This window comes from Astatotilapia calliptera, chromosome 2 (assembly GCF_900246225.1).
Source record: "Astatotilapia calliptera chromosome 2, fAstCal1.2, whole genome shotgun sequence".
NCBI classification, from domain to species: domain Eukaryota; kingdom Metazoa; phylum Chordata; class Actinopteri; order Cichliformes; family Cichlidae; genus Astatotilapia; species Astatotilapia calliptera.
The window spans coordinates 30,951,841-30,964,267 of record NC_039303.1 but is presented as its reverse complement, the minus strand read 5'-3'; positions in this window follow the sequence as shown (position 1 = coordinate 30,964,267).

The following is a 12,427-nucleotide window of genomic DNA, read 5'->3' as shown; positions in this document are numbered from 1 at the left end:
ACATCCATCCTGGCAAAAAGCAGAGATGAACAAATGCAAAACAGAGGGTGCAGCAGCAGCAGCAGCGGGACGGGCGGGTGGGGGAGGTAGACACATGCATCCAAACCCAAGGTATGACAAGGTATGCACCTTTGTTCCCAGAGCCAAGCTATCCTGAGGTGATTCCAGCAACCACAGCCAGGAACTTCCCTCTGTGCATTTGTTTTGCTCATTTTATGACAATCATATTCCTCCCCATCCCTCGTAAAATCTCATTTATGATTAATGGCTACAGTTGGGAGTGTTTGAGCAAAAAGTTTTTTTTCTCTTTTCTTTCCCTCGAGGGTTTGGGTGAGAGTCAATGAGGCGTTTTACATGTTGCTGTGTCGCGGTCTACGTTACATGTTTGACGTGTCACGGTTTGTTAGAGACTAAAACGCCTGTTTTGGACCGGCTGTCCACCCACGCAAAGAAGACTTACAGTGCTCTCTCTGTCTCTCTCTTACACACACACACACACACACACACACACCCACACACATCTCTATCCTGTGACTTGAAAATGGGAGAATGGTGCTAAAGGTAAATAGAAGGCTTTTAAACTGTCTGCATGACACAAAAAGACAGGAGATTATGGAAGAACTACAGACTCCCTCACAGATACACACAACGTCGCACACTTGTTTTTTGTCACTCAAGGGGAGACATTACATTCATGCCCTGGAGACTTACCCCAACTTTAGTCCTAACAAGTCCATGCTACATCCCTGCCTTTAACCTTTAAAATTACTGTGTTTATACTGTGTTTTTAAATGCAAACAAGTCTCGTGAAACACACAAAAGACACCAAATTTAGCCTTCCTCATCCAGCTGAAACCTGATGTAGCACACAGGATGTCTTTCTTTTCTCTAGATTTGACTGCAAGACCTTTTTTTTCTGGAATAAATCAGAAGTCGCTCTTGCATCTGGTTCAGAAGGTAGCACCTCGGTTTCTTGCTGGCTTGAGCAGGCAGCATCACGTCCCCTTAATCCAGGCTTCATTTTATTGGCTTTCTTTTGGCTTTAAAAAAAATCCAGGTTTAAATCAAAAGGAGATCACACCCCATCAGGGCCCCTCAACTCTAGAACGACCAGTCTGAGGAGATAAGGCTCGCAGAATCAGTGATTTCCCTTAAATCATTCCTGTTTATAGACCTTCCTTTTATATGATGTCATACTTAATTTTTTTGACTGTCTTTTAAAATTGTTTTTCCAAGTGTTGTAATCACTTTTATTTATGCTTATTTATTAAATCTTATACTAACATCTGAATAACCAACAATTTTTAAGTGTCCTTGGTTCAAGTGGTTCTTGGTTCCCACTTTGCTACCTCATTTAACTCCTGCTTCACAGACACAACACATTTCCTCACACACCTGTTCGTGGCTTCCTCTTTTGCTTTCTTACATTCTCACTGACCCTGAACTTTTTTTTTCTCCCCCACCATGCACCATTTCTAAAGGCAGAACCGAATAGTGGTCCAGGCCTGGAGAGTACACAGGGCCTCTTACAAACCTCACCGTAACATGATGCTGTTTCTTCATTCCGTCACGCTGTCTGAGTTTTCTTTAATTGCTTTGTGGTGTTTTACCATTTGAGCATATAAAGACAAGAATGGACCAAAGCAAACTCAAGCTGGGCATGCTTGTGTCTGCCTGAAAGTGCGGACAAGGATGAGCAAGTAGGAAAAAGTTTAGGGAAAGAGCGGGAGTCCTGACCAGATGAATGAAAAGCGGAGGGGGGGAATTCACATCCTCTTTTTGACGCCTTGTTTAAAATCTGAACTTTTCATCTCGAACCTGCAAAAACATCACTTTACCTATCCAGAGGAATGATTCCCACGATGTGTAGCAGGGCTGATCCCCAGTTTCTATTAATGCTGGCAGATTTGTATTTTTTTATGCTTACAAAAAAGGAATAATTTCACATCTGCCGTGCAACCCCGCCATGAAGCTATTTAGTGCTAGGAGCAAGAACATTCAAAGAAATCCAGAACAAGTTGTTTTGAATAAGTTTGTGCTTTCATCTACAGTTTGCTTGGCAGATGGAACAAAGATCAGATGCACTGGTCAGTTTTGCCCACGGCTTTCTTAGTTCTGTGTGACAGTCAGAGTTAATTCCTCCTCAAAGACCTCAGTGGGAGCTAAAATAACGAGTGACTAGAATTAGATTTTGTTCAATGCGGCCCGGCTTGATTGACACGTTCTACAATCAGATCAAAGTGCTGACAGCTGGGACTGATTTCCACAAACGGTTGTGGTTTAGTGACACAAAGATGAACGGATGGCAAAGCAAAATCCAGAGAAACAGAGGAAAATGGAGAAATGTGGGTAAAGAATGGGTTTTCTTGGGCAATATTTGTTTTCTATTAAACTGATGGTTGTTATTTTTGACCAGTATGGGAGGCAGAAATGTGAGAAATTGAACTTACCGCAGAGATGCTCAGATATAGTTTCACATTCTACAAATACAGTCAGAGAAGCTGGCAGGAAAGCTGTTATTAATGAAATATTGATGTTCTAATTAGTTTAAGATGAATGCATTGGACTGAAGTTTCACTTAGGGCAGCTTTAGAGCTACTTTGATTTTTAGCCACTTGGAGACAACACAACATTTTGACACCCTGTAAGGATTATTTGATAAACATGTTAGCAGACAGTTGCCTATTCACATTAACTTGGACTCATGCATCACATCTCAATCTTCCTCTTTTTTTTATCCTTTATTTATCTTTGTTTTGCTCTTGGCTATCCACTAAGATCAATAAAATAAAAGCTCTTTCTCTGCTAAACATCCCCATAAGCAGTTTTCGAGAAACCTGGACATATGGACATACTTTATTTTTTTCTGCTTGAAAGGTACAGAACACGACTATCAAGTGCAAACTCAGGCCAGAAACAGCTGTGCACTGCTGCTAACACCACATCAACTTTTTCCAAAATCTGCAAAGACAACATGCGAAGGTGAATGGGACGCCTTCAGCTATCAGGCCCCTCTGCTCTGGAGCCTGCTTGCACTTAGGATTCAGGATATAGTTGGCCTCTCTACTTTTAAGATTAGACTTAAAACTTTTCTTTCTGGTAAAGCTCAAGTCGAGGCTGGATCAGATGATGCTGAACCATCGCTTAGTTGTGCTGCTATTGGCTCAGACTCCTGCAGGACTCTTCGATTGATGCTACATAAAAAAAACTGAGTTTAAAGATAACTGGACCCAGAATGAGGTTAAAACTGAGTGTAAGCCAATCACAGACCAGCAGCTTGATTTTTAACAGGTGAGAAAAGGAGTCTTTTTTTCTACCCGTACCTGTTTCTACAGTAGAGTCGCTGAGGCCAAAACATTTTTCTCCGAAGTGCTCTTTGGGCTGGTTTCCAATTTTGCTGTCCTCTTTGTGTTTAAACTTAAACACTAAAAGAAAGATCTTGTGAGTGTCCTCATTAGGTCTGGGATTTATGCCAGTGGGGTGGGAATGTAGCCTCTGGATTTTATTGTTAAACAGTAAATATGTGACAGTACATCTCGGGGCATGTTCCAGGGTAACACATAGGTTATGTAATGAGTTGTGTTAGGTTGTGAATTACTTTTTAGAAGGAGTAAACTAGTAACGCAATACATTACTAGTACTTTTTTAAAAACATCTCCACCCACCTTCTAGTCACAATTTTTAAAAAGTATTCTTTATGGGTTTTTTAAGCTTTTATTTTGATAGCTGGGAGAGGTCTCTGCGCAAGCCTTATGGCACATGGGTTACCTGCTCAACCCAGTGAGCGGAAAATAATACTACAGCTGTTTTTATACACGCACTGCAGCAATGATCCTTTCTAAACATTCCCCAATGGAGCTGCATGTGAAATCACAAATGTTCAACTCAGTCAGATGAGACAGCTCCCTAGTACAAAGCCAGTGTAATATTCAGTTGCACCCATGTAGGAATATGCAGGTTACACTAAAGTTCACAGTAAGTGTCATGCTGTCTCTTGCATGTTCATTCCAGGAGTTGCACCTCGCCTAAACCAAACAGAGTGATTCCAGCAGCGTCCTGTGGCATGTAACATCCGAGAAACTTTGGACCCCAATCTTCCAACTCTGTGCAGAGTTCATGTGTCGAGTCAGAAAGGTAAAGTTACAGACCACAACAACCACAACAACAAATACGTGGGAAAGTCTGTAGATGCGAGCGAAATGAAGTTGGGTGATGATTGGGGTTTGCTTCAAGTGTCCCTATCACATTACCCGCAGTCATCTGTCGAGAGCATCTTTAAGGGTTCGGTTGGCTTAAACCAGCCTAGGCTGTGCGAGGAGCCGCTCGATGGCGTCTAAGGACAAACGTGTAGCTATTTGTATCACTAAACACGAAAGAAAGTCTGTCATCATAGCCTCTATCTGGCTGCATCGCAATGCCTCCCTATCTCCCGTATTCTGCGTATTTCACGTGTCTCGACTTGGTGAAAGGTACGAAAGGTACGATAACAGCAAGCGAATTCAAACACTCTTTTCTTAAAGTCCCCTTTTGTGCTCAGAAACGTGATGACATTATGTCGAAACATCGATATGTTTGTTTGTAAGAGGGGTCTCACCTGTGCTAATCCATTAAAGGTGGAGGTTTTTTTGGTATTTTTCAGCGTCCAAGCCGAAGGGTGTTCGATAGATGTCCTGTGCTGTTGAGGACGTGAAAAAGATTGAAAAAGACAACCTGACGAGCTGTCTTTCTAAAGCACGCTGACTTCATTACTCTGATCAGACCTTTTCGGTTAAAGTAAGGGTGAAAGTTTAAAGTTGACTGGGTTGCTGCTAATTTGAAACCAGGTGGCAGTCTGAAATGTGAAGCTGCCGCAGTGCACTCGAGGTTCCTTCAAAGTCACAACATTCCTACCAAGAACCTGAAGTTTTGGAGTGAATGAGTGAAGAAAGACAGGAATCCGCGTATGGCCTGTTCAGACTGTAAATAGAGTAACGTGATGAGCGTGAAGAATAGCAAGAAGAGGGATTTGGGGTCAAACACAAAATCGGGGATCTCAAAACATCTAGAGAGATCGTGTGTTTTCCTAACCTACGCAAAAACCCATCCTCGCATCTCCCTCTCTTAAGCTCTCGTTGGAGTTTCATTAAAGTATGCTTTTAAGTTAATGCATGATCTTATCGTGCATCTCCATTCAGCTCAGCTCCTCTCTCTGCCTCTCTCGCTCTATTTGTTATCACTTCTAATCTTCTTCTTCCTTCCACTGTCTCCCACCGCTTCTCTCAATCCACCCTCATCCCCCTCCCGCCTTAACACACACTCACCTTTTCACTTACCCTTCGTCGTGCTCTGTCTGATTTACTCCGCCTGCTTGAAGGCACTCATTATCTACTTGAAGTTATGGAGCTCCTTAAAAGGCAGAAATAGAAGAAGGGCAAGAGGAGCGGGTAATACTTGAGGCCTGAGCCACTAAGACCTCCGCCATTCCCTGTCCGTCCTTCAATCTAGCTTTTGTTTTGGCTTTCGTTCCCATCCCTCCATCGAGAGTTAGTGTTACACCAGTAGCCCTGTCTCTTTCTCTGCTCGCCCTGTTCATGTTTTCTTTCCCTGGCTCATCCATCATGTGCTGTCGCCGGCGGTTGTAACGCTGTCGTGTAATTATCTCATATTTATGCGAATATGCTTGTCCTGAGCTACTGCCGCGTTGGTTTAATGCACACTCAGGGCTCCTTTCAGCCCAATGCGTCTAGTTTCAAGAGCTTCATGTCATAACTCAAGCCAGGAGTAGACTTTTGATTGGCCCATGGGCTCAACTGCACAGCGGGATCTCTTTGATTATTCGCCGACTTCAGGAGTAGCAAACCATTTTAAGACAGCAGGAGTCCTTGTGGAAAAAAAACTGAATGTGCTAATTACTTTTAGGCACCTACTTGCCTCACAGGGTACAAATGCACCATAAGCAATTTGAAGGATCCTTCTTATTACTGGTGTTTCAGTGCTGTGCAAACATGCAGTTTCGATTTGTGGAGCCACAGCGGGAGTCTAACCCCTAACCACAGAATGGCCACGCCATGCTCTGCCCATTGAACTTCAGAGCAGGAGCGTGCGGAGAAACAGCAGGGAGGGTAATTACTACCTACACACAATGCCCTCAAAGTCTTAATGCCCTCCCGAGGATAAATCAGTCAATGTTTGATCTGGACTCCATTTTCACATCTTCTTTCAATTCTAAACAAAGTCTTATTAGATATATAAAAAAATAACTCATCTCATGTAGACCATGTATTCTTGCCAACATGCCGGGCTCCTTGTTCCAACAAACAACCTCCAGGCTTTTCTTCATCTCTAATGGCAGATAATGCAAAACATTTAGAGTGCAATGAATGTGTGAATGTTTTGTTTTTTGTTTTTTTTACTTTTTCTGAAAGAAAATTCAAAGTATAATGCTGCTATTCTGCACATTTTTGAGGAAACTGTTCTTAATCTGCAGGAACTAATTTAAGTATCTCCGAATGACATCTTATGGGCAGCATGAACTTCAGTGGTGGATAACAGACTGGAGCTTTGCATAGGTCTGCAAGCTCCACGACTCCAAAATATCTACCAAATCAAAAACCTTACCTGATCTCCAGAAATTTTTAGAATGGTGCCTGGAAGTGCACATTTGAAATACATCCTGGATCTTTTCCTTGGTAACAGCAACCTTTCAATATCATACTGGGGATGAGTGTAAGTGGTGTGGTCGCTGAAAAAGTGTCACGCTCCTCAGGTCTCTTCAAGCAAAAGCTCTATATGTTGACACAGTAACCCCAGGGATGAATTCATGTCTTAAAAACCTAATTTGCACCTGTTCATGCTCCTGAAAGAGATCGCATTCATGCCACTTGTGATTATCCTCATTGACGATCGGTCAGGCTGACAACAAGCTGGTTCTCAAGTTTTGTGAATGGTGAAGTCAGAAATTCACCCAACACTAGTGTCAAAAGCAACATCTCACGAGTTATCCAAATGTAGCAGCTCACAGGATTTGGTTGAACCTTTAGCTTTTGAAGTTTTCTGTTTATTTGAGTATTAAACACCAAACTGACTTTCCCACTTTCCCTCTGGAAAACACGTAATCCTGATTCTCACCATCAAGGGTCGGCTGGCTCTTTTTTATAGATGTAGTAAAACACATATTCAAAATCAGCAATCAAATTATTATATATAGATAGTATATGCCCCCTATTCATTTAAGCAAATTGAGAATTCAACCTGGTATTTCATGCCGGTTTAACTACAGCCGTTATGGCTTTGCTGTCTTTTTGAAACACAAAGGGATCCGCTGCAGCTGATTTTCTGCACGTGTGTTTGTGATACTATAAACCAGTACGCAGCTGCAGAAATTAAATGATTTGTGATTGATGGTATTTTCAAAAGTTACACAAAATTTAGACCAACATTTTAAAAAGTGCAATCCTTAGTAAAATATATGGGGATTTTTTAAATAAAAAAAATCACTTTAATTTCATCTAGACTCATTAAATATATGTTCTTTGTATAGTTTTCATGTTATATGGACATTTGTGCTTCTATGCATGGTACATTACACTGCACGCCTGTTGAAAAACACATGTCCTGGCTGTTCTTGGGGTTCATTCTTTTGATACTACTGTTACAGGACCAGAGGGCCGCACCCACTTAAGGAAGATATATGAAGCTCTGCAGAATTGGTGTGTTGAATAATGGGAACCTACTTTCCAAGTTGGATAAGAGTTATAGCATTATTGAGGTTCAGGATTGAGAAGCAGTAGAAATGCCTCCAAGCTTGGCTCGAATCAAATAGATGTGTCAAAAAAGCACTCCTGCTTTGTTTTCTGTGTTACAGGAGAGCGCTGGATTACATTAAGGCTAGAGCTCCTGCTCCAGATCTTGCCGGAGGTAAATAAGCCCACTGGAAACTGTTTTGCTTCAGCCAACAGCACTGTTTCCTAAATGATTGGCCAGTTGTTAAAGAGGTTAAATAGACTTCTCTTGTAAAAGTTTTTTATATGCCTCTAATGCCTCCCTGTGGCGAGCAGTAGACGTTACTATTATCAGTTCATGCCTTCTCAGGAGTTGTGAGTGTGTTTGACCACCTGTGTGTAGTTTTAAACTGAGAAAAATGATGTGTTATGGTCTTCTTCTAATGGAATCACAGGATTAAATGTTTTATGTTTCAAGTACCGTGCGACTCGCCCTCTCCCCTGCCAACCCACCAACCATCCTCTTGTTAATGAAAATTAAGACCACATTGAATTTGTGTGCGTGTGTGTGTGTGTGTGTGTGTGTGTGTGTGTGTGTGTGTGTGTGTGTGTGTGTGTGTGTGCGCATTCACTGATTACTGTCTGGACCTTATTTAACTAGAAACAGATTGAAGAATGATAATTAGGGCTAATAAGATGGAATTTCCCTGACTATGTCAAACGGCAGTTGTATCACAGAGTTGATTTTTTTTTAAAGGGGCTTCAGGTCAGTTGGAACCACACACTCGTATACACAAGAGTAATATGACACCTATAAATTTTCTGCTTATTTACAAAAAAATAAAGAATTGAAAAATGACTATAATCTTGAGGCAATGATTCAACATTTTGTCATACTCTGTCTCCTACATAAACCTATACATTACACCTACAGGAGCTGCTGGGCCATGCTGTGAAGCACCTGGTGCACAGTTTTAATGCTGATGTTAATGTGAGACATTAACATCAACATCAACACTGTCCTGACAGCTGTTGGGTGTGAAATTGTAGCAGCAGCTATACAAAAACTGGACTTTACTCTACACTAAACTGTTTCTTCTTAAGGTAAATCTACCTGGCCACTAAATTGTTTCTACACAGACTTTTTACTCTTCAACTTCACAAGATCTTTTGTGAGACCATTAGGGTGAAAGCATTAAACATGTGACAACCTTCACCAAGAGAGAAAAAATATCATCACACATATTTCACATTATATCACAATCAAAGTTAATACATCAGCATGTCCTGCGGGATGATGTTGACGCCTATCAGTCTGGAAATGTTTCCAGAGTCATTCTCAAAAACTACGGGGCTCCACTGAATATCAGCCAACTACAAGCGGGAAAAAGTCTGGGACAGCACTGAATCTGCCAAGAAGTGGTCCTGCCTAAACCTCTCCAAGAACTGAAGAATCAGAGGAAGTTAAAAGAATCCCTCTTTTCAGCATCCAGAGGTCTGCTGGCTTCTTTTTGTCCTTGGCTTCAGTCAGTCATCATGAGTATCATGAGGCCAGAAAGAGGCTGAAGTAAAGTGAGATCTATGGCGAGATGCCAAGACAGAGTCCACTGCTCACTAGCAAGAAAAATTCATTCTCTGTGGTTTGCCAAATATCACCTAGTATGTGATCCTCAGGACAGAAACCTTCTTTTTTGGCATCATGCATTCAATAAAATTTAGAACAAGTTGGACTTGGGCTTGACCTTTGACCTGTTCCATATCACTCAAAAACAAGGAGGACATTCATCTCACATGTGCAACAATATGAAAAAGGCTTTTTTCACATTGCTTCCAGATGAATTAAGATGCTAAGTTGCAGCCAGGTGCTAATGATCAGATGTGCTTAATTAATGATCATCAGCATGCTATAAAAGCAGAAGTTAAGTACAGGTCTGAAGCATTCAGGTGTGTGTTAGCACCAAGGCCAAAGAGGACATTCAGTCAGTTGTTGGGATGGGAAGGGTTAAGATCATTTTCCAAACAATTTAAAAACCAATTTGTATAGTAAGAAATAGTCACAAGTGGAAAACATTAAAGACAGATGCCAAGGAGTCCCACGAGTGGACGTCCCATCAAATTCACCCCAAGGTCAGACTGTGAGATCCTCAGAGAAACTGCAAAAAGCTACATTCAGATTTTACAGGCCTCGATTGGCATCTTAAATGTTAAAGTTCATGAGAGTACAAATAGAAAAACCCTGAAAAAGGATGGTTTCTTTGGAAGGACTGCCAGGCGAAATCCTCTTCTCTCTAAAGAGAACATGGCAGCGCACCTTAAGCTTGCAAAGCTGTATCTGAATAAACCACAAGACTTCTGGAACAACGTCCTTTGGACAGATGTGACCAAAGTAAGACCAAATTATGTTGGAACATAATGCACAGCTCCACATTCATCAGATCAGCATATCAGCACAAACACTTCATGCCAAGTGTCAAGCATGGCGGTGGAGGGGTGATGAGTCCAGCTTGTTTTGCAGCTACAGGACTTGAGCGCCTTTCAGTCACTGAATCAGCTATGACCTCCTCTCTATTCCAAAGTACTCTAGAGTGAGATGTGAAGCCATCTGTCCAACAGTTAATGCATGGCCCAGACTGAGTCATGTAACAGGACAATAATCCCAAGCATAGCAGCAAATCTGCAATAGAATTCCAGAAAAGAAATCCTGACTTTAGTCTGAATGAATTGCTGTGGTAGGACCTTAAGAGTGCTGTGCATAAACAAATGCCCATAAAAATCAAAGAACTGGAGCAATGCTGTAAAGAATAATGGGCCAAAATTCCTCCATAACGACGTGAGAGACTCATGAAATCATACAGAAAACAATTTAAGTTATTGCTGCAAAAGGTGAGTCTACAGGCTACTGAATCATGGGGTGCACTTAGTTTTTTACTGGACTTTCGGAGTCCTGTGAGAACATGACTGTACATGAACAGTCAAACACAATATGAGTTGCATTGTTGTTGTTTCTGTTTTGTCAGTGGATCTGGATGCATCAGGATTTAATTAAGCTTCCCTGCACATAACGCCAATGTGAAAGCCTGTAAATGATCCTACTTAAGCCAAGAACTTTCGTAATAAATCTGGACGCACGATAAGCTCAGTTATTTTTGTTCCTTTTTATCAGGCCTGATGTTTTTCATTCTGACAGCTACAAAAGCAAAAGCGTTTGAAGTCACATAGAAATGTACCACACCACTAACACAACAAGCCTTTTTAGAAAGCAGACAGTTTGGCATGTTGTAGCAGTATTTATGTCATACTGTAGTTAATTACACGTTTCAAACTTGTAAAGAGCGGTTACATCAATCAATCTGTGACAGCATCTGTTGAGACTAACATGGAAGTGTTACCAATACGAGATGTTACGACAAAATTTCATTTATATTTTCATTTATATTAAATATAAAAAGAGCAGGAAGTCAATTCTCACCATATCATTGGAATATTTCCCATTTCTGTTACACGTACAATTATTGCATTACACTTTTAGGCACTTTTTGGTCCTGATGCCAAACCACTGAGACACTGTCATAGATTAATGGATCTGAATGATTGTTAAGGAAATATGTTTCGCCTGCACTTTTCCCTCTGTGACATGCCAACACATTATCAGTGGAAAAAGGAGGCTATATTATGCACCAAAAAGTTGGAAGGAAGTGAAAACCACAAACTTCTCTGGGGCTGGATGGCTTTAAGAGCAGGTCAAAGTGCCTGCGAAAAGCATCAGTTTATGTTTAGCTGCCAAGAGCTGTCGCATTCTTTGTCTCCCCCCCCCTATGTTTGTTGTCAGTGTTTTTCACTGAAAACACGACTTGAAAGCAGGAAGAGCTGCAATTCCACTGCTGAAGTGCAGTAAGTGCTTTGTGGTTTTCGAGAATGGTTTTTAGTGTTTGCCCCCTAAAGACTGCCTTGTGGTATTCATGTGAATATTCAGAGCAGATCATTTTTTAAATAGTTACCACACAAAACATTAAGCTCTATACTTTGTCTTACAGAGGTTTGTAAACTGTTTTAAAACAATCTCACTGATATGGGTGTGATGCAGTGACAACAACTAATTTGCTTTTTTAAATCCAGGCCACCACAGCACGAGTCCTCACTGACTTAAATTGTCTTAGGGTTACAATAACCCATTTGGCAGTGGGCCAAAGAGATAATTTTGACCCCTAGGACGATCAAAATGATATTATAGAAGTTAAATTTTTTTATTTCTTTTGGAGTTAGTGAGTTTGAAATCTCATTCCGGCCCAGTGTTAGGACAAAATGAGAATTATTCTTTTTCAAAATTCTCCTATATGTTACTTATCCATAATATCCAGGGTTCTTGATCTTGGCCTTACTATTGTGTAGAAACTACAGATTGCATATAGTTTTCTTCTTTCAAAAAATAGCCCAGGGCAGTGATTCCCAAAGTGTGGGCTGCAGCCCTCTAACGGGCTGTGAATGTACTGCAGTTGAGCAGAGATAAGTTATTTAGATAAAAATAGATTTAAACTTTGGTACAAGTTAATTCTGTAGGATAATACTTTAGAATAAAATGGGATTATAGGGTAAATTAATCACAGGAACCAGTCCTTTCCAAAAATCCTAGTTTTCTATTAAAACCTTCTTTTGGGATTCTGCAGGACTTTTTGACTCTGATTTCTATCAGTTTATCTTAAAAATGCAATCAAATATTTACATTTTAA